The sequence below is a fragment of the Macaca nemestrina genome, chromosome 10 (assembly GCF_043159975.1).
Source record: "Macaca nemestrina isolate mMacNem1 chromosome 10, mMacNem.hap1, whole genome shotgun sequence".
NCBI lineage: Eukaryota > Metazoa > Chordata > Mammalia > Primates > Cercopithecidae > Macaca > Macaca nemestrina.
Window position 1 is genome coordinate 52,406,198 of NC_092134.1, and position 21,800 is coordinate 52,427,997.

Sequence of the window (21,800 nt, forward strand, 5' to 3'; positions counted from 1 at the left end):
CCTGAGGATATTTTTATATTTTTCTCCTCATACTTGTATTAACCGAAGTTCTAAAACATAAAGCTTCATTTATTGATTTGCCTCCTTTAAAAAGTGTTGCCTCCTCGCCCTTTTGTTTTTTACATTGTGATTTACAGCCTTTGATTGTTAGTTTACAATTACAACAAAGTCAACTTCTCTAATCTACAATAGAATATAATCTCTAGGCAAAGGAGGAAGACAAATATAAAATGAATAGCTTTACAAATATGTAACAACAAATGTGGTAAGTGCCCCAAAGTTTAATAGGGTGTTATGAGAACGCATAATGAAGCACCTGGCAGATAACTGCCTCTGAAAGAAGCAACAGGATTTTCAGAAGTGTACTAAAGATGGAATCTGGATCACACTAAGCCTGGTAGCTAACAGATAACAGGGCTGTTCTCCAGCTGATGTGTTTAATGCAGATCAAACTGAAGCACAGGGTAATGTGTAGTATGTCAATCTGCTGACATAAGAAGTTTTATTAATCCTCTTTTCCTCTTAGAGTTCTGGAGCCTGAAACCTCAAAGGGCTTAGGTCAAGGTTTTCTCCCCTCACCAGCTCCAATTAGGTGTTCGTATCTCTTGGGAAAGATAGTGATGAAAAAGCAAATAAATGCCTTCAGGTTACTTCAAACATCAAGCTATCTGCAAAACTCTGCCTTACATGTATGCAGCATCTCCTTCTCCTGGTTAGTTTCATCTTCTTTTAAACTAAAAGAATAAAAGTTTTAAACTGCAGGAAATAAACCAGAGTTCTTCTCAAGCAGCATAGAGTCCTATAAAAATCCACTAGTCACAAAGCAGAAAGTAGATTTTCTTGTAGGCTACTGGCCTCGTTTCCTTTGACACTTGAGTTTAATTTAGGTCCTGGGCATGAGCTTGTTTTCACAAAGGTATTTATAGAGAGAAGAAAAGAGAGAGAAGCTTAAATTTGAATTTCATCAATGCCTTCTGAGATCAGGGCTTTTTCCAAGGAACATGAATCCATTTTCTTCAGACTGGCAGCTTCCTAAATGCAGTCACCTGGGTAAGTGACAGGCCTGCAGCAAGGAGGTGGAGTTATAATTTTATACTGTCTTCTGCATGGACAAATCACCTAATCACCTAAGCCTCAACTTTCCAGGCTGTAAAATGTAGCCAAGAATGCAATTATCATGAAGAATGGATGAAATACATATGTGAAGTGTTTAGTACAGTGCCTGACGAATATCTGCTCAATAAATGTTAGTTATTAACATACTATCATCACTATTTTTTAACAGACAGCCAAAACCAGAACGGTGGTGGAAATAAGAGTGCACAAAAAGATGAGAGACAAAAAGAAGCATATTCATGTCACACAGTAAGCCTCGGAAAACATTTTAATTTATATAAGACCTATGTTCATCTGCGTTATTCATTTTAATCACTTTTATTGATTGTGTATTTTTGAATTGATCTTTTAAAATTGTATCACAAAGCAGCACATTACAATATTTAAGAGTAAGGTTGGTGGAGTGAGAATGCCTGGATATGAATGTAGTTTCCACCATTTTCAAGCTATATTAGTTCAGACAAGTTCCCCTTCTAAACCTTTGTTTTTACATCTTTAAAGTAGGAGTAATCGATATTAGCCCTTTGTCAGATGAGTAGATTTCAAAAATTTTCTCCCATTCTGTAGGTTACCTGTTCATTCTGATGGTAGTTTCTTTTGCTGTGCAGAAGCTCTTTAGTTTAATTAGATCCCATTTGTCAATTTTGGCTGCTGTTGCTGTTGTTTTGGTGTTTTAGACATGAAGTCCTTACCCATGCCTATGTCCTGAATGGTATTCCTTAGGTTTTCTTCTAGGATTTTTATGGTATTAGGTCTAACATTTAAGTCTCTAATCCATCTTGGATTAATTTTCGTATAAGGAGTGAGGAAAGGATCCAGTTTCAGCTTTCTGCTTATGGCGACAAAGTGCTAATATCCAGAACCTACAAATAACTCAAACAAATTTACAAGAAAAAAAAAACAAACAACCCCATCAAAAAGTGGGCAAAGGATATGAACAGACATTTCTCAAAAGAAGACATTCATACAGCCAGCAGACACATGAAAAAATGCTCATCATCACTGGCCATCAGAGAAATGCAAATCAAAACCACAATGAGATACCATCTCACACCAGTTAGAATGGCGATCATTAAAAAGTCAGGAAACAACAGATGCTGGAGAGGATTTGGAGAAATAGGAACACTTTTACACTGTTGGTGGGATTGTAAACCAGTTCAACCATTGTGGAAAACCGTATGGCGATTCCTCAAGGATCTAGAACTAGAAATACCATATGACCCAGCCATCACATTACTGGGTATATAACCAAAGGATTATAAATCATGCTGCTATAAAGACACATGCACACGTATATTTATTGTGGCACTATTCACAATAGCAAAGACTTGGAATCAACCCAAATGTCCATCAGTGACAGACTGGATTAAGAAAATGTGGCACATATACACCATGGAATACTATGCAGCCATAAAAAAGGATGAGTTCGTGTCCTTTGTAGGGACATGGGTGCAGCCGGAAACCATCATTCTCAGCAAACTTTCGCAAGAACAGAAAACCAAACACCACATGTTCTCACTCATAGGTGGGAATTGAACAACGAGATCACTTGGACATGGGAAGGGAAACATCACACACTGCGGCCTGTTATGGGGAGAAGGGACGGGGGAGGGATAGCATTGGGAGTTATAACTGATGTAAATGACGAGTTGATGGGTGCAGCACACCAACATGGCACATGTATACATATGTAACAAACCTGCACGTTGTGCACATGTACCCTAGAACTTAAAGTATAATTTAAATAAAATAAAATAAAATAAAGTAGGAGTAATCATAGTGCCTCCCTCACTGGTTTGTTGTCAGGATCAAATAAAATAATGCACATAAAGTTCTCAGAACAAAGCAGTCTAACACAAGCTAAGCACTCAGGAAATGTTATTTCAAAATACAGTGTGTCACTTAACAATGGGGATACATCACATCATTAGGCATTGACTGTGCAAACATCATAGAGTGCAGTAGTTTCACAAACCTATATGATATGGTCTACTACACATTGAGGGTGTATGACTTCTAGGCTGCGAACCTGTACAGTATATGACTGTACTGAATACTGTAGACAATCGTAACACAATGATACATATTTGTATATTTAAACATAGAAAGGTTAGGTTGTGGCACAACTTTAGGATGACTACGACGTGGTAGGCGATAGGAATTCGTCCATTCCATTATAATCTTAGGTAAGCACCATCATATATGCACTGTGTCATAGGTTTTACATCTTCCTTAATGATCAATCATGTTCTCTCATTTCCCATCCTGTGAAGCCTGTTTAAGGGTTTAGCTCAGTGTGTTAAGAGTCGACCTGTCAATTCTTTGAAAAAGGGCAGGCTAAATCAAATTGTGTTGCCAAATCTCAAATTTTCAGGATTCATTTGAGCAATATCATGGTATTAGTCAGGGTTCGATTAGAAAAAAAATTGTTTTTAACTCTCTGATATTTAAAGCAAGAATAAATTTAATACAGTGAACATAGTGATTTAAAATGCATAGAAAGGGCTGGAGGAGCAGCGATCATAAAGAACATTCGCTATTACTCAATCACGAAGAACACTCAGTTTCATCACCAGCCATGAGAGGATTAGGAAGTTTCAGGAATCACAGGAAGCCCTACACCATGGATCTCAGCTCACCATAGCACCTGATGAACAATTTCCAGGGGATCCGCAGGAGCTGCAAAGCATCATATCTGTTGAAGCCCAAGACATCTCCCCATTGAATAAAGAATAATGGTTTCTGCTTTTCATTCACCTTTCAGACTTTGTAACCTCTGCTTGCTGAACTCTAACCAGGAAACCTGCTGGCAAAGGATTCTGGGACACGTATTTTCTAGGCTTCTAGTCACTGTGATTTGAGGACAGCCAGAAAAAGAAATAAGGGTGCATGCTGGCTGCTCCAAAAGAAATAATATGCAGCAGTCACTCCTCTGGCCATTTAGCATCTATATAAACCTTTCTAACTATGTTTAAACTTTTAAACACCAAAAAAAAAAAAAAAAAATAGCAATGGTCTAAAATCTAACATATTGGAATTATTTCTGATTCAAAAGAAATTTACTCTCTCAATACAAAGAAAAGATCACAAATTCTACGAGTTATTTTACCCAAATTAGTAATGTTACATATTCTTCCAGTTTGGTAACAATCCTTTTTGATAAACTTTAACCTAAACATTAAATTATCAGGTTATCCACCACCAAAATACTTGATATAAAAAATTACATAGGTTAATATACACAAATATATTCATAGCAAATGCCTGAGTACTATAGAAATTTCTGTCTCTAGATATAAAGCAATAATTAATATTAACAACTTCCCTTTCTGGTAACTGTTCTATGTCCTCAGCTGGTACCTAAGGTGCTGTGGTTCTTTGCTTGGCAGGGTGCCCTAAACTTTAATGATCTTACCTGTATTCAGTTGCTAGAGTTGTCCCTTAATTTCTCCCTCTGTAGATGGAAGCAGTACGAGTTTTCCATACTCCACCCCACTGTGTAGCAGTGACCTTCTTTTCCCTTAATAATCAGGATCATTTACCCCAAACTGTTCAGTACACCCCTGATTTGCCTGTTAGTTCATTTATATGACATATTAAGATGGCAATTTCAACTTCTATTTGCATAGACATTTGGTTTTATTCCATGGTAGAAGAATTCCTCCCTTAGGAACCGGAGCCCAAAGTTGTTGGGACAGGAATTGGGATATTAAGAGTGAGACCGGCCGGGCGCGGTGGGTCACGCCTGTAATCCCAGCGCTTTGGGAGGCCGAGGTGGGTGGATCACGACGTCAGGAGATCGAGAGCATCCTGGCTAACACGGTGAAACTCCGTCTCTACTTAAAAAAAAAAAAAAAAAAAGCCGGGCAATCCCAGCTACTTGGGAGGCTGAGGCAGGAGAATGGGGTGAACCCGGGAGGCGGAGCTTGCAGTGAGCCGAGATCACGCCACTGCACTCCAGCCTGGGCGACAGAGTGAGACTCTGTCTCAAAAAAAACCAAAAAAACAAAAAAGAGTAAGACGAACCACGAACCACTCTTATTTCTTCCCCTGGTTCCACACCCATGTGTTCTCCTGTATCTGGAGGTGATAGGGTACCCTGTAAAACCAGTGACTCTCATAGTGTTAGTTTATCTTCTCATTAATCTCACAGCAAATGAGTTCCTTGGTCAGAAACAATAGTTGGGATCCTATGACAGTGATATGGTTTGACTCTTGTGTCCCCACCCAAGTATCATGTTATAATTCCCAATGTTGAGGGAGTGACCTAGCGGGAGGTGATTAGATCATGGGGGCAGATTTCTCCCTTCCTGTTCTCACAATAGTGAGTTCTCACAAGATCTTGTTTTTAAAAGTGTCGAGCACGGGTGGGCGCAGTGACTCATGCCTGTAATCCCAGCACTTTGGGAGGACAAGGCAGGCAGATAGCTTGAGCCCAGGAGTTTGAAACCAGTCTGGGCAACATGGTGAAACTCCATCTCTACAAAAATTACCCAGATGTAGTGACACCTGCCTATAGTCCCAGTTACTGGGGAGGTGGAGGTGGAAGCACTACTTGAGCCCAGGAGGCTAGGCGGAGGTCGCAGTGAGCTGAAATCACGCCACTACACTTCAACCTGAGCAACAGAGCAAGATCCTGTCTCAAAAAAAAAAGTGTGTAGCATTTCCCTCTTTGCTCTCTCTCTCCTGCCCCACCATGGTAAGACATGATTGCTTCCCCTTCACCTTCCGCCATAACTGCAAGTTTCCTGAGGCCTCCCAGCCATGCTTCTGTACAGCCTACAAAACTGTGAGTCAAATAAACCTCTTTTTTTCATAAATTACCCAGTCTCAGGTAGTTATTTACAGCAGTGTGAGAACGAACTAATACAGACTGGGAGTAAGGCATTCAGTGAATCCAAGCATCATGTTTCTGACAGAATATTATGGGACTGGGAAGGAAAATGCATACCCACAGTGTCTATTTCAGTGATTTCAAATTGTTAACCTTAGTATGATATAAAAATCCAATGTAATCAGTTTGCCACCAGATGACTGGCTGGTCCTGGGGAATGGTATCATTAGAGACTCAGCTTTCATCTCAAGCTCTTGGCAAACTCATTATTTAGCAACTTTCCTGGCCAGATTAGCCTTGGAGAGGGTTACACTCATATGGTTTAACTCTTGGATAATTTCCACTGGAGCTGCATTGAACACTTTTTCTTGGATTTATTGAGCAAACACTAGGTGGTTGTTGAAAATGACTGATATTGACCAGGCATGGTGACTCATGCCCATAATTCAATACTTTGGATGGCTGAGATGGGAGGACTGCTTGAGGACAGGAGTTCAAGACCAGCCTGCACAACATGGCAAGATCCCATCTTTACAGAAAATCTTTAAAAAAAATTAAAAAGCCAGGCATGGTGGCACTTACCCCTGTAGTCCTAGCTACTCAGGAGGCTGAGGTAGCAGGATTGCTTGAGCCCAGGAGTTTGAGGCTGCACTGAGCTACAGTCATACCACTGCACTCCAGCCTGGGAAACAGAGCAAGACCCTGCCTCTGAAAACAAAAAAGCATTAAGACAGACTGACTTCCAACATCCACCAGGTCACCTTGTCTGTGTGATTATCGAGACTCCTCTGCAGTGTATGCCCTGTGCCAAGGCAGTGTATATGTGAGATACAAATATATTTGCACTAAGTAATGACCCAAGAGGTCTTTTGCTGATTTCCCATTTACTTCTTCCTCTGAATACCTTGTCACTGATCCTCAAGTCAGTTTCCTTTCATGTTTATTATTATTCAGAAAATCTATTGAGATCATTCATTGTTGGGTATGTATCCATATGTCTAGTCATCTCCACTACCATTGAAGTGCACTGCTCAAGTTTCTGCCCCTACTGTCTTCTAGGACCCCAGTGAGTGGAGTTGTTATGTTATAGTTGTATAGCTCTTACTTTGAAAATCCATTTTTAATGTGTAAACCAGCCTTACATTTTTTGCTTTCTCATACAGCTGGTTATAGAAAACTTCCCATGAGACCACAGGTACAGGCTTTAGGAATGGTGGGAAGGCATGTTGCCTGCAGACTCTAAAGGGGCTTTTCCTCAATGGCAGGGGCGTGTAAGGTGTAGAAACTTAACTTCCACCTTGTAGAGAATGAGTGAATGTGGCATAGACCACTGACAACTTAGAAACTTCACCATGGTGGCAGGCGCTCAAATTTTCATGGGGAATACTTCCCACCATCTGGCACATTATGTGCCACACCAAGGCATCTAGGGTATTTGTTGATTCTTGCCACCAGATCCTAAAAAGATACCATCAGTGTAGTGAACCCAAAATCCTATGGGTTGCAGAGATGACCCAGATTCCTGTAAAGAGGTAGAAAATTAAAATTATCCTGGTAAGTGAAAGAAAATTGCTACTAGTAATCTCTTCTAATTGGCTTAACTTCAAAGACAGGTTATAGTTTTTCATGTATGTGAACTGGTGCTTTAGAAAAGATTTGGCCCGGCGCGGTGGCTCAAGCCTGTAATCCCAGCACTTTGGGAGGCCGAGGCGGGCGGATCACAAGGTCAGGAGATCGAGACCACAGTGAAACCCCGTCTCTACTAAAAATACAAAAAATTAGCCGGGCGCGGTGGCGGGCGCCTGTAGTCCCAGCTACTCAGGAGGCTGAGGCAGGAGAATGGCGTGAACCCAGGAGGTGGAGCTTGCAGTGAGCCGAGATCGCGCCACTGCACTCCAGCCTGGGCAACAGCGTGAGACTCCGTCTCAAAAAAAAAAAAAAAAAAAAGAAAGAAAAGATTTAACATTTGGTGAGAAAGAAAAATATTTTCATATCTAATAAGCAGATTTATGAAACAAAGCAGATGAATAAAATATATAATAGGAGTATTATGCTAAAAGACACATAAAATGACAAGAGGTAAGAAGATGAGATCATAGAATAGAGGAAATAAGATGAGTTCATAGAAGTAAAAATGAATTTTAGAGAAATATAATGAAAATAAGGCATAAGTATAGCAAAAGAAAAAAAGAAATGATGATTATATAGAATACTATGGCAATCTATTCACAATTTACTTCATTATCACTTATTTTCTTTTTAAATTTAGCAAGTATGAAAGGGAAAATATCCATTGTACTTAAAAGTATTTATTACCGGTACATAATAAAAATAACGTTTTGCTACAGTGCTGATACCAAGAAAATCATAGATCTTATTTGAAATTTAAATGTGGCCAATATTCATCTTTATCTAGATACTTAAAACTCACATATGCCGATTCTTTATTTTTATGTTTTCTTCGTTTCATTGTTCTGAAAAAACTTGAAGTATTTCTGTTGAATAATTCAATATCATTATTTCCTAGTAAAGTTAGTTACCTTCATGCACTGTTATAAGTTAGAAAGATATCACTGGTTCTAAAAATAACTTTCTTTGCTTTAGATGAAACCTAATGAATATAAAACATGTATTTTCTTCCAAATTTATTCTAATTTAGCATTATTTAATAATTCCTTTAGCATCTTGAATTTTGCATTTTACTATCTTTATTTTATGATATTACCTTACCTTTATTGCTTCACCTTTATTTTATTATAATGTACATGCAACAGAATTTTAAATTTTAGAATGCCTTTTGGAGACCTTGGTGGGACCTTTCAAAAAAATAGAATACATTTTCAGGTCTTTGTTTTTACTAAGGCTAAGTGCTAGCCATTACACATTCTTAAAATAACAATGCTAAAACTCAAAGAGAAGTATAATTCAAAGTATGTATTGGCCAGGTGTGGTGGCTCATGCCTGTAATCCCAACAGTTTGGGAGGCCAAGACAGGCAGATCAGTTGAGCCGAGGAGTTTGAAACCAGCCTGGGCAACATGGCAAAACCCCATGTCTACAAATAATAGAAAAATTAGTTAAGCGTGATGGTGCATGCCTGTGATCCCAGTTAGTCAGGAGGCTGAGGTGGCAGAATCTCTGGAAGTTGAGACTGCAGAAAAAGAAAGGAAGAAAGAAAGAAAGAGAGAGAGAGAGAGAGAGAGAGAGAGAAAGAAAGAAAGAAAGAAAGAAAGAAAGAAAGAAAGAAAGAAAGAAAGAAAGAAAGAAAGAAAGAAAGAAAGAAAGAAAAGAAAGAAAGAGAAAGAAAGAGAGAGAGAGAGACGGAGGGAGGGAAGGAGGAAGGAAGGAAGGAAAGAAAAAGTTTGGAGTAGGCATTCACGTTGTACTGGGACTATGTTGGTTACAGTGCAAAGCAACAATGATCATTGCCATGGGGTAATTTATCATTTAAATCATAAACCACTCTAAATTCCTTTTCATTTTATATACCTTTAAATTTAAAATAATTATCTCATATATTATTTTATAGTTTCTTTAATATTATTTTATAGCTTATAATACTTCTAAACATTTGTTAACATAAAATGTTAAATTGCTAGCATTCTCTTCTTAGGGTTTTCTTTTTTTCACATTTCAGCTCTGTTATTTTTTAAATTATAGCTTTTTATGAGATATAATTCACATACCATAAAATTAAACCATTTAAAGTGTACAATTCAGTAGTTTTTAACATGTTTACCACTATCTAATTTTAGAACAACCATTACCATCTAACTTCAGAATATTTTTGTCACACCCAGAAGAAACCCCACAGCATTCACTACCCCTTTCCCCTTTACCTCAGTGTCTAGAAACTACTGTTTATTTTCCTCTCTATCATTTTGTCTATTCTGAACATGACCCATAAATAGAATCATTCAATACATGGAGTTTTTGTCTAGTTTCATTCATTACAATGATGTTCGAGGTTCATTTGTGGTGTAATATGTATCACTACTTCATTATTTTTATGAACAAATAATATTGCATAGATATATGATGCTTTGTTTATCAATTCCTCAATTGATATTTGGGTTGTTTCCACATCTTGACTGTTATGAATAATACTGCCATAAACACTCATATGCAAGTTTTTGCATGGACATATGCTTACAATTGTCTTCAGTATATACTTAAGAGTGGAATTGCTACATCATATGGTAACTCTGTATTTAACATTTTGGGAAAATGCCAAACTTTTCCAAAATGGTTGAACCATTTTATTATTTTTATTATTTATTTATTTATTTATTATTTTTTTTGAGACGGAATTTTGCTCTTGTTGTCCAGGCTGGAGTGCAGTGGCGTGATCTCGGCTCACTGCAACCTCCACCTCCCGGGTTCAAGCGATTCTCCTGCCTCAGCCTCCTGAGTAGCTGGGATTACAGGCACCCACGACCACGCCTAGCAATTTTGTATTTTTAGTGGAGAGGGGGTTTCACCACATTGGCTCGGTTGGTGTGAAATTCCTGATCTCAGGTGATCTGCCCCCTTGACCTCCCAAAGTGCTGGGATTACAGGCGTGAGCCACCGTGCCCTGCCGAACCATTTTATAATCCTGTCAGCAACGTATATGGATTCCAATTTCTCCACATCCTAAGCAACACTTCGAACAGATTGAGCATCCCTTATCTGCAATGCTTGGGACCAGAAGTATTTTAGATTTTGAATTTTTTCAGATTTTGAAATATTTGCATATACATCATGAGAAATGTTCAAGAGGAATCCCAAGTCGCATCACAAAAATTAATTTATATGTACACCTTACACACATAGCCTGAAGATAATTTATACAATATTTTAAAATAATTTTATGCATGAAACTAAGTTTGTGTACATTGAAACATCAGAAAGCAAAGGCGTCTATCTTAGTCACCCATGTGGATAAACTGCTTGTGTGGCAGCTCCATCATTTCTGAGTCTGAATTTATATGCTACATATAAGCAATCATTTTCTTACACTTAATCACACGTAAGTACTTCACAGTGAAAAACAAAATGACAGACCATTCACACAGTGAAAAAATAATGTATTCAGGGTAACTAAGCAGCACAGCAGCACCACCAGAACCTGTATCAGCTGTTAAAGAACAAAACAGCAAACAACAGCAGGCTTTCAGACTCCACCTATGGTGCTGTGTTTTGATTATAAGATTATTGTACATCTTATTTTTAGATAAGAACATCAGAAGCAGTTGAGGAACCGGCACATGAGGAGGCATTCTGCTGGATGGCTTTTAAAAATGTTTCCTCCAAAGTCATCTGCCCCATTAACAACAGTTTTTATCTTAGAAGTCTTTGATTTTACAAACTGAAATTATTTTTTGTTCTGTCGTGAATGCACACTGCTCTGGTTCAATAAGCCCATCATACATTTTCACCATGTTGCCTATAGGCACTTTTTTTGCAGTGTTAACATCATCCTCATCATCCCTATTATCACAGTTACCTTGATTCAGAACCATTTTGGCTATTTCACCATTGATCAATATGAACAACTGGAGCCTCATTATCAATGTTAAAAACTCTTCAATATACGCCTCTTCCAGCTTACTGGTGGACTCTAAGTGTATACTCTTTGCATACGTAAGGAGGTCAGACATTTTTTCTCACTTGACATGTGGAATCTTTCAAAGTCACCACCATATTTATCATCATCACTGAACATAGTTGTAGACCAGAGACTGTGTCAGGTCTGCAAAACTGTGTCCTTAGTCACTGTGTTCCAAGCCTTGGCAACAGCTTATCTGTCATCCTTCATGATAAACGCCTTATGAAAACCTTCCACACCTGTATCTTAGTTCACTGTTGATAACAGACTGTTCAAGGAAGTGTTTTTATATTTAATCTTGATTGATCTAAGCATACCCTGGTCACAAGGCTGAATTAGGAAGTCACACTTCAAGGGAAGGACCTGGCACAATCTCATAAATTATTATTTATGAGAATTTCAGCTAGAAAATGAGCGGAACAGTTGTTAGGAAATAACAAAATCTTGCAGGCATTATCCAGTCCAGCTTCCCCGCAATCAACACAAGCCTCTGGTACAAAATGTTTGTGAAACCAATAAGAAAAGATATTCCTGGTGATCCATGCCTTTTTGTTGGCAGAACAATGGACTGGTAAGATACTCACTCTTTGAAAACAGCACAAAATGTTGCCTATCACAGCAAGTTTACACTGATATGTGCCTGCTGTATGAGCACATCGCAGCAGGGTTATTCTGTCCTTGGAATCTTTAATTCTTGTACAGGGTGCCTCATCCGCTGTAGTCAGTTTCATTCTGGTATAAGGAGGCCAAAGTAGTGATGTTTATTCAGCATTATAGGCTTCTTCCTGAGTCAGATTTTTATCACTGATGACCTTGGCAAACTTGTCAATGAATTTCTCTGCTGCCTTGTGATCAGCAGATGCTTTATCATCAACAATCTTTTAAAAAGTAGTGCTGTGTCTTTTTTTTTTTTTTTTTTTTTTTTTTTTTTTTTTTTTTTGAGATGGTGTCTAGCTCTGTCACCAGGCTGGAGTGCAATGGCACAATCTCGGCTCACTGCAGCCTCTGCCTCCCAGGTTCAAGCGATTCTCCTGCCTCAGCCTCCCGAGTAGCTGGGACGACAGGCACGTGCCACCATGCCCAGCTAATTTTTGTATTTTTAGTAGTGATGGGGTTTCATCATGTATGCCAGGATTGTCTCGATCTCTTGACCTCGTGATCCACCAACCTCGGCCTCCCAAAGTGCTGGGATTACAGGCGTGAGCCACTGTGCCCAGCCAACTATGTTTTTTCTTAAATTTCCACTACCATCCTGCTGAATATTCACAATTCTCTTCCACTTTCAGTTTATCACGGTAGATTTTTGCTTGTTTCACGATCAGTGTACCATTACACATGTTTTCACTACAACACTCGTGGATCGACACTTCCAATATTCAATCAAGGTCTTTATTTTAAGCTTTATGCAGTGTTTTTCTATTTTTCATTAATGTCTGTCCATCACTTGCAGTATGGAACTTCAACAGCTTATTCTTCTCTTTCTTTAGGTCTTACAGTGACATATGTCATTCCAGTACCATACTCATCTGTAAGATGTTTCATACTTACACTGCTGTTCAGTTTCTCAAACAGCTTGACTTTCTGTGCTATAGATAAACATAAATGCCCTCTCTTTCTCTTATCATTGTTATCTAGAGGGGTACCTTCGGGCCTTTTTGATATTTTCAACAACACCTTTACACCACAGAGGAGAGAATACACAAAAACCACTGTGAGTAATGCATATAGATCTTGGGCCCACTTGGGGCATCATGGGGAACCTGTCATTGGTTTGTCCAACCTGTACACATGCCATTTTATTATTTTGTGGACATGCTTGTTGAGGAAAACTGGGCAGGTGTGGAAAAAAATATACCACAGCTGAAGGCAGCTGCAAAGGTCATTTTTCCCTTGAGGATACTGAAAAATCTATGTATTGTGCACCTGCATTTTGACTGTGACCAATCACATGAGGTCAGGCATGAAATTTTTCACTTGTTGCATTATGTTGGTGCTCAAAAAAAATTGGATTTTGGAGAATTGGTGATTTCAGATTACAGATGCTCAAACTGTGTCTATCTTTTTTATTTTAGCCATCCCAGTATATGTGATTTGGTATCTCATTGTGGTTTTGATTCAATTTCCCTGATAACTAATTTGAATCTTTTTTCTTGTGTACATATTTTTATTTGTTTCTATATTGCAGATATGTTTATTTACATCTTTTGTTTGTGTTTTAGTTGGGACTTTTATCTTTTTGTTGTTGACTTATAAGTGTTCTTTACATATTCTCGATTAAGTTCTTTATCATACCTATAATTTGCAAATATTTTCTCCTATTCTTTGAGTGGTCTTTTTACTTTATCAATGCTGTCTTTTGAAACCAAGTTTTTATTTTGATGAGGACGGATTCATTTACTTCTTTGTGCATTTGGTGTTCTATTTAAAAAAAGCATTACCTAATCCAAAGTCTTGAATATTTATTCTTATGTTTCCTTCTGGTAATTTTTATAGTTTATTACATTTATGTCTCTGATCCATGTTGAATAATATTTGTATATGATGTATGGTAGGGGTTTAACTTCATTCTTCTGCATGTAGAGATCCATTTGTTCCAGCACCATTTATTGAAAAGACTATTCTAGTTGATGTCTACATTTGTTTGCATATCATCCATGAAGTATGCATATGTTTAACATAATGTATAAAGAAATATGCTGAAAGTACACATATTATTATAAATTCCATAATCTTTTGGCAAACTAAAAAGTTCTAGGCTAAAATTTTAATGAATGTCTTATCGTCAGTGGAATAATATACCACCAAGGTTAGTAAAAAGTTATTTTCCATCACTATCTATGACTCTTGGCAAGTTAGCTCTATTTAGAAATTCTTCTATTCTGTTTTTCCCTTGTCAACTGGATTGTGGCCTAGATTTACCAATGAGAGGCATTCATGTGAGAAACAGAGAGCTTAAGAGAGGCTAAAAATGTCTTATTGCTCTTGGGGCATCAGTGGGATATATGTGAGCTTCAGCAGATATGAAGTTTTGAAACGGCTTCTGGGAATTCTCCTAAAACTTATCTGCCTTTGGCTTAGAGGCAGCTACAAAGACACACAATGAATTCCTGTTTACTGAAGTTGCCTGACTCTCAGAAAGCTTGCAGTGGACCTGAGAGTTATGGTGGCTTTTCTCAATCTCTGCTCTTTCAACATACTGAATGGTTTCCCAATCTTCTAGCTTCTTGTGTTAAATATTTTCCTTCTTGGATTACTTAGAGAGTTTCTGTTTTTTCTAATTAAAGCATACATTTTATATATATATATATATATATATGGGAGGATATGCCACATACATATTTTAAGTATTATATAATCAAAATTACACATATAAGAGATTCTTTAAACATTAACTATTACAGGAAGTTATCAAAATTTATTTTCCTTTCTCATACTACCATGTCCCTTGCCTTGATATTGCTGTAGCTTCATCTGAGATGTTTACAAAAGAGGGTAATTTTTTCACTCCTGCTGTTTATGGAGGCCACCATCTTAGGGCCTGTGGCATATTAGCTTTACTTTCTACTTCCTGAAAAGCCACAGCCCATAACATTTTCTTCTTGCTTTCATCAGATGTCTGTCTCCCCATGTACAATATGCGGGACCTTCTCTGATTTCCTCTGGGAGAACTGGGTCTTTGTAAGAGGATATATAGACAGAAAAGTCTTGGTTCCTATTATGTATCTTGTAGAAAAAGTTCACAAAAGGTTGTTTTCTGTTCTTTTTGCTTCTAATGGTTTAATTCGTTCTTCTAGTGGTCTAATTCCTTCTCTGTAATACATTCTGGTACTACAACTGAGGTATGTAGGTAAGTAGATTGATAAAGATGATGATATGGGTACAGAAAAAGGCTACCTATTCCCAAGAACCAACTTCATGCCAAATACTATAGGAAGCATTTTCATAATAATAACAGCTGATGGTTTTTAGTGCATAGTATATTCAGGGCACTATGCTAAGGGGTTGATAATCATTATCATGTTAAATCATTAAGCATTTCTAATAAGGTAAGTATTGTGGTCATTTCTATTTTACTGTTGAAAAAAAACAGACTTTAAAAAAGTTAAAAAATATTCTAGCAGTCAGAGTTACTATGTATTAATAATACAACTAGGTTTCAAACCCAGGTCTATGTGGCTCTGTAATTCATATTTTTTTATACTAATTGATTCTGAGACTTATATTTGTGCAATATATTTAAAGAGTCTATAGTTCCCTTCCGTATAGTTTTTGTTTTTTTTTTTTTTTTTTTTTTTTTTTTTTTTTTTTTGAGACAGAGTCTCTCTCTGTCACCCAGGCTGGAGTGCAGTGGTGCAATCTCGGCTCACCCCAACCTCCACCTCCTGGGTTCAAGTGATTCTCCTGCCTCAGCCTCCCAAGTGGATAGGACTACAGGTGTACGCAACCATGCCTGGATAATTTTTGTATTTTTAGTAAAGGCCGGGTTTCACTATGTTGGCCAGGCTGGTCTCAAACTCCTGACCTCAAATTATCCACCCACCTCAGCCTCCCGAAGGGTTGGGATTACAGGCGTGAGTACCACAGTTCCCTTCCATATTATTCCAACCCATCTTCCATTGCCACAGGGTGTTATTTTTTCATAAGCAAATAAACACAGCTACTTTTTTCTCCTAATTCTTCAGTAGTTCTCCATCACCTACACTGTGCAATCTATATACTCTTATGCTTGGCTCAAAAGGCACTTTGCAATTTAACCTTTTAAGCTATTGAGTCTTAGTTTCCTTTACTTCCTCTAAACTTCGTATTATTCTAACGTTTTTCCCTCAGTCTAAAATGCTTATAGGACAGGAAAACTCTTAATGGTTCTCAAGTCCTGCCTCAAAATATCACATTCTCTGTAAAGGTTTTATTGATTTGATTTCTTCCAGAAGACTTAGACAGAACTTCGCCTCTACTCTCATTGCTTCTTGTGCATTTATTTGTGTTAGCTAAATATCATGATGAATATCAAAGAGTATAGTCCTGTCTCGAACTTTTGGTAAAGTTACTTAATTTCTCGGTTCTTCACTTGTCACTTTGGGGACAATAACAGAACTTCTGTCATAGGTTTCTCTTGATGATTAAATAAGAATGCCTATGTAAATGACTCAACAGAATGCCTGGCACACAGGAAATGCTCATCAAAACGTTAGTTATTACTTTTGTACTTTTATTACTAATATAAAATTAGCACATTGTAATTTCATTTATTTTGTGTTATAGCATTTCATTTTATATCATTCTACATTTTTTACAGTAAACTATTTAGATACAGCTTGTACTTACGATCAGAGAAAATCCTGTGAATATTTTAGGCATGGCTTGTAGACGAAGATCCTGTTTAGATGGTCAACAAACCAAATTTGAAAAAGTTGTTAGACTCAAAAATGAAAGTTTTTGTTATGATGATGTACATTTGGGTTTGTATTTAAATAAGTGTGACTGAGAAGAAGTGAAGTCAAGCAGCTGAGCCTCTCTAGTGATGACAGAGAAGAACTATATTTTCAATAGTTCAGGTGCTTAAAAGGTAAAGGCACTGGCCTCCTTTTGAGAATGGCTTGGTGGAGCCACACATGCTCTTTGCCTGCTCTGTTGGCTACCATGATGTGTAAATGAACATACATGTCTTCACTGACAGGAAGAAAATGATACAATGGGGAGTTACAGACTGTTGAGATAAATTTCTAATTCTTGCTCCTTCTATTAGATCAGCCCATACTTTGTACCCTGAGTGACAGCCAGCAATAAAGTGCCCTCACGTTCTTAACCTGAAAATAAATATATGTGAATGTGCCTTGTCATTATCACCCCAAAACCTAAAAGGACCTGAGACAATTGTGGAGCCAAGTCTGTGATCTGAGTAACATCATTAGGTGTTCAGAATACACTATCATTTTACCTCCAAGTTCTTAGCAATATTCTTATCCCACATGTGTAAACCCAAAAGTATCTGAGACAGGTCTCAATCAATTTAAAAAGTTAATTTTGCCAAGGCTAAGGACATACTCATGACACAGCCTCAAGAGGTCCTGATGACATGTCCAAAGGTGATTGGGGTATGGTTTGTTTTTAGGGAGACATAATACATCCATCAATATATGTAAGATTTACATTAGTTCAATCTGGAAGGGCAGGACAACTTGAAGTGGGGGGGGGGTGATGAGGGTGAGGGCTTCCGCATCACAGTTAGATTTAAAAATGTTCTGATGGCAATTGGTTGAAAGAGTTGTTATCAATCAGAAGGAATGTCTAAGTTATAATAAGGGGTTGAGGAGACAAAGGTTTTATCATGCAGATGAAGCCTCTAGGCTTCAGAGAGAATAGATTGTAAATGTTTCTAATCAGACTTACGGTCTATGTTGATGTTAATACTGGTTGGATTTTCTTGAATTCCAAAAGGGAGAAGGGCATAATGAGGCATCTCTGACCTCTCCTTCCCATCATGGTCTGATCTAGTTTTTTCAGGTTAATTTTGGAATGCCCTTGGCCAAGAGGTTGGGTCCATTCAGAGGTTTGGTGCGGGGGGAACCTTAGAATTTTATTAGTGGTGTGCATGAGATACTGGATGAGAGAAAAAAGGAGAGAGAGAGGAGAAATAAAAAGCAGTTAAATGGAGGAAAAGGGAGGGAGATTTGGAGGTGACACTGCTCCCTTTCACTGACTGCACCATACCCATTTTTTTTTCTGCTGCCAATATCTCTAGGTTTTCTGCTAAAAGTCGTTTGTTCTCTTTTTGCATTATGACACCCTGCTGCACTCAGCTTCTATGGTAACACTTTTTTCATACTCAGAGCTGTTGTAGCAGACATAACTAAAGCTTTACTGGATGGACAAGAAGAAACTATGTTCTATTAAAGTTAGGAATGCCTGTGTGACCTGCACAGGTCTATTAAATGTGAGGAGCAGGGATGAGAGTCTTTTTGTCTGTTTTGAAAGAAGCATTTCAGAGGGGAGAACAAATGTTCATGCTCTCCTTTCCTGCCAAGGCAAATGGGGAGGCATGATGTTGAAATAGCGACCTTATTGATAAACTAAGGAAATTACTTTCAATTTAGATCCTTGAGTAACCACGATGAGTGGAGCTCCCAGGTTAACCCTTGGTGACATACAAGTGAGAAGTAATCATTATCTTAAATGACTAACATTTTTGTGTTCACTACTGCAAATAACCTCATGTATAATACTGAATATGATGACTATGCTGAATAATACAAATACACTTTTTCTTTAGGCACATTGAACCTGAAATAGATATTAGGCCTCTCATTCCAATGAAAGACCCTATTATATCAACCTCTTTGTGATCAAACAGAGAAGAAGAATTTTCTAGACATGTATTACTCATCAGGCTGACTGCTTTGGCTATGCGGGTCATTGCTACAGTGAGTTTTAGTCTGATCACACATTATTGGTCAGCTTCTCTTTCAGTATACCGACAGAAATTCTTTACCAACAACTATGCATGTGAATTACAAGGAAGAGTTTTAGGCTCCATATCCTATTTATAAGTAATAATCTGGAACCACAGTCTCCAACCTTTTTGGCACCAGGGACTGGTTTCAGACTGGTGGGGTTGTGGGGGTGGATAAAACTGTTCCACGTTAGATCATCAGGCATTAGTTAGATTCTCTTAAGGAGCACACATCCTATCTCCTTTACATGGCAGTTCACAATAGCATTTGTGCATCTGAGAATCTAGTGCCTGTGCTGATCTGACAGCAGGCAGAGCTTAGGCAATAATGCTAGCTGGCCTGCTGCTCACCTCCTCCTGGACAGTTGGGTTCCTACCAGGCGGTAGACTGATAGTGGTCCACAGCCTGGGGTTGGGGACCCCTGATCTAGGAGATTGTTGGTTTATGGTGGATGGCAACCAACAGTAGAATAGCCTTTATTTCTATTTGTTTCAACTCTTCTCCTGATGAAAAGTAGCTTCTAATGACGCAAAGACTTTATCCTCAGTTCAGCACCTTTCTAATAAATAATTGTATGTCCCCAAAATAATGCTATCAATTGCATTTTGTTTGGTTCATCATATTCCTAATGTGACTCAATTATAGCCAAACTCCTAATATCTGATACATTCCAGAGTTCCTTTGGCTTGAGATTGATGGAACTAAAGATTAGCTGGAACTACTCATAGATTTTTAGGAGGCTAAGCCTGTTTTTCCTTGTATTTCAGGAAACTCAATGGTGTGACGGGGCAGAGCTGTTTCATTATTTTCCAGGGCCATGTTTATGTTCATCCTGAAAAGGAAATCCTTTAAAACCTTAGCATTATTTATTTATTTATTTATTTATTTATTTATTTATGCAACAAATCTTATACTATTTAATATCTTTAGTAGTTCAGGCAGTTTTCTATGTGCTGAAGGCTCTGTCCTCATGGGGATAGCAGGTAATAAACAGGAAACCAAATGAACTGAAAATGTCAGAAAGTGATAAAGGTAACAAGTGAAATATAATAGATAGATGGGCTCTACAGTGCTTGGCGGGTCCCCTTAGATTGAGTGTGCAGGGGAGACTTCTTACCTTATTAGTTTGATTTAGAAATATTAGTGGCCTCCTTCAGGTGAGCTCATACCGGTATAGGTGCTGCGCAAAACAAAAACAAAAGTAGCAGAAGACAGAAAACTGCTCTCAAAGATGTCAGTGAATTTGTGAAGAACCAAATAGTTAACCAAATTGACTCCACACAGAGAACCTTATCAGCTGCCTCCAGTTTTCCACGTACCCCCACCTTCCATCTCCGATATTCAAGCCTGGTCCAAATCCAATCAAAATAGTTTGCATCAGAACAAGATGGGTTCAGGAATGTGACTAATCACAAGACCACCTGATTTTCTGCTTTTGGCTCTGAGTGATGCTCTAGTTATGGAGACATATAAAGCCTATTCACTTCAGATCTGAAAATGTCATTATCATTGTATTCACTAAACATCCTCGTTTTATCACAGTGCTTTTATTGATAGCTATGAAAAGGAGAATTATTCTTATCAAAACTAAATTTTAAAAAGAGTCAATGACAAGAAGCTCAAGTGCCTTGTAGTACCAAAGACACTGCTCTGTGTTGACAGCAATTGAAACAACTCTTCAGAAAAACTAACAGTGTGCAGTTTAAGGGGTCAACAAGCCTAATATACAGTGGGTTTGAGCTTCTCATTTTTGTCGAGGGCAGCTAGTGAGCCTCAGTGCCCGGAAAGTTAGAAATTCTCCCTCTGTGCTTCTCACACATGCTAATACAGACCATAACACTTCCCAAGCTGGACAATAACTTGGCTGACATCTGTAATCTGAAAGAAGGAAGGAAAAGGTAACCAGGATTTATTCAGTGCTTTTGATGTGCTACTCAGGCAATCTGCTAGATACTTTACATGTATTTCCTCATTCCAGGTGTGCTTCAATTTCCAACGAGGCATCAAATTCTGCCCTTGATATACAACCTTCAGTTATGTTCAAGTAATTCTGCAACATTTACTGGGATATAGCGGTGGCTCCATGGCTGTAGATACAGTTTATCAGTACAGGAGTGGAATGTGCATACCCACACAAGAGAAGTAAAATACATGCTCCTAAAGGGAACTAAAGCAGCACATTTACAGAATTCTGTTCTAGAAATTATATTCAGGAGATGAAGAACCCTACATTTTTATGGTATTCAAATTGTACATACAAAACCTCTTTATTTAAAACAATAGAGAAGGAAGAATGAGGAAAGAAAGCAAAAAAAAAAAAAAAAGGATTCTATCATCTTGCCTCCTATTAAAAAAAAAAACCCCTTTTTTATGTTAAGATTAGCAAAGAAAAGATAATGTCAATACTGGGAGAAGATGGAGGGAAAAGCTAAATACTGGAACATACGTGAAAGTCTCTCTGGCATACGCCCTCAGGCTAGGACATAAATTAAACCATTCCCAAGGGTTGCCTGCAAGAGCAGACAGTCTATTAAGGCAAGGTTTAGAGACTAATTTATTGTCTGTGTTTTTGTTGTCTCTTTTTGTAACTAAAACATATTGGACTTTTTCCCCCCATATTTTCATTTGAACCAAGGTTATGAAAGTAATCTGAATTGTATATCAGCCATTTTACATCCTCATGAAATCTTTCAATATGACACAGTTGGAAGTGAATGATTGTGTGAGGTATGTTTAGAATAGTAAAGCTGTACCAGAAAACGTGAATTGCATTTTTTTCCATTTATCCATAAATTAATTCCTCAAGTACT

The 21,800-nt window shown here is 37.9% G+C and overlaps 1 long non-coding RNA gene across 3 annotated transcripts in view; it reads right to left on the reverse strand.

The window, feature by feature from the left end:
- Positions 1 to 4,999: 4,999 nt before the first annotated feature.
- The window catches only part of LOC105473295 (uncharacterized), a 30,784-nt gene continuing 13,983 nt past the window's right edge, over positions 5,000 to 21,800 (reverse strand). Inside the window, exons 3-8 of one of the 3 annotated variants that reach the window (XR_011609015.1) lie at positions 20,108 to 20,170; positions 17,930 to 18,139; positions 16,865 to 16,915; positions 8,681 to 8,766; positions 8,382 to 8,445; positions 5,000 to 7,472 (exon numbers count right to left, since the gene is read on the reverse strand). This is a non-coding gene — a long non-coding RNA (uncharacterized lncRNA). The remainder of the gene's footprint in view (positions 7,473 to 8,381; positions 8,446 to 8,680; positions 8,767 to 16,864; positions 16,916 to 17,929; positions 18,140 to 20,107; positions 20,171 to 21,800) is intronic. The other 2 variants (XR_011609016.1, XR_003016166.2) reach the window with 2 other exon arrangements.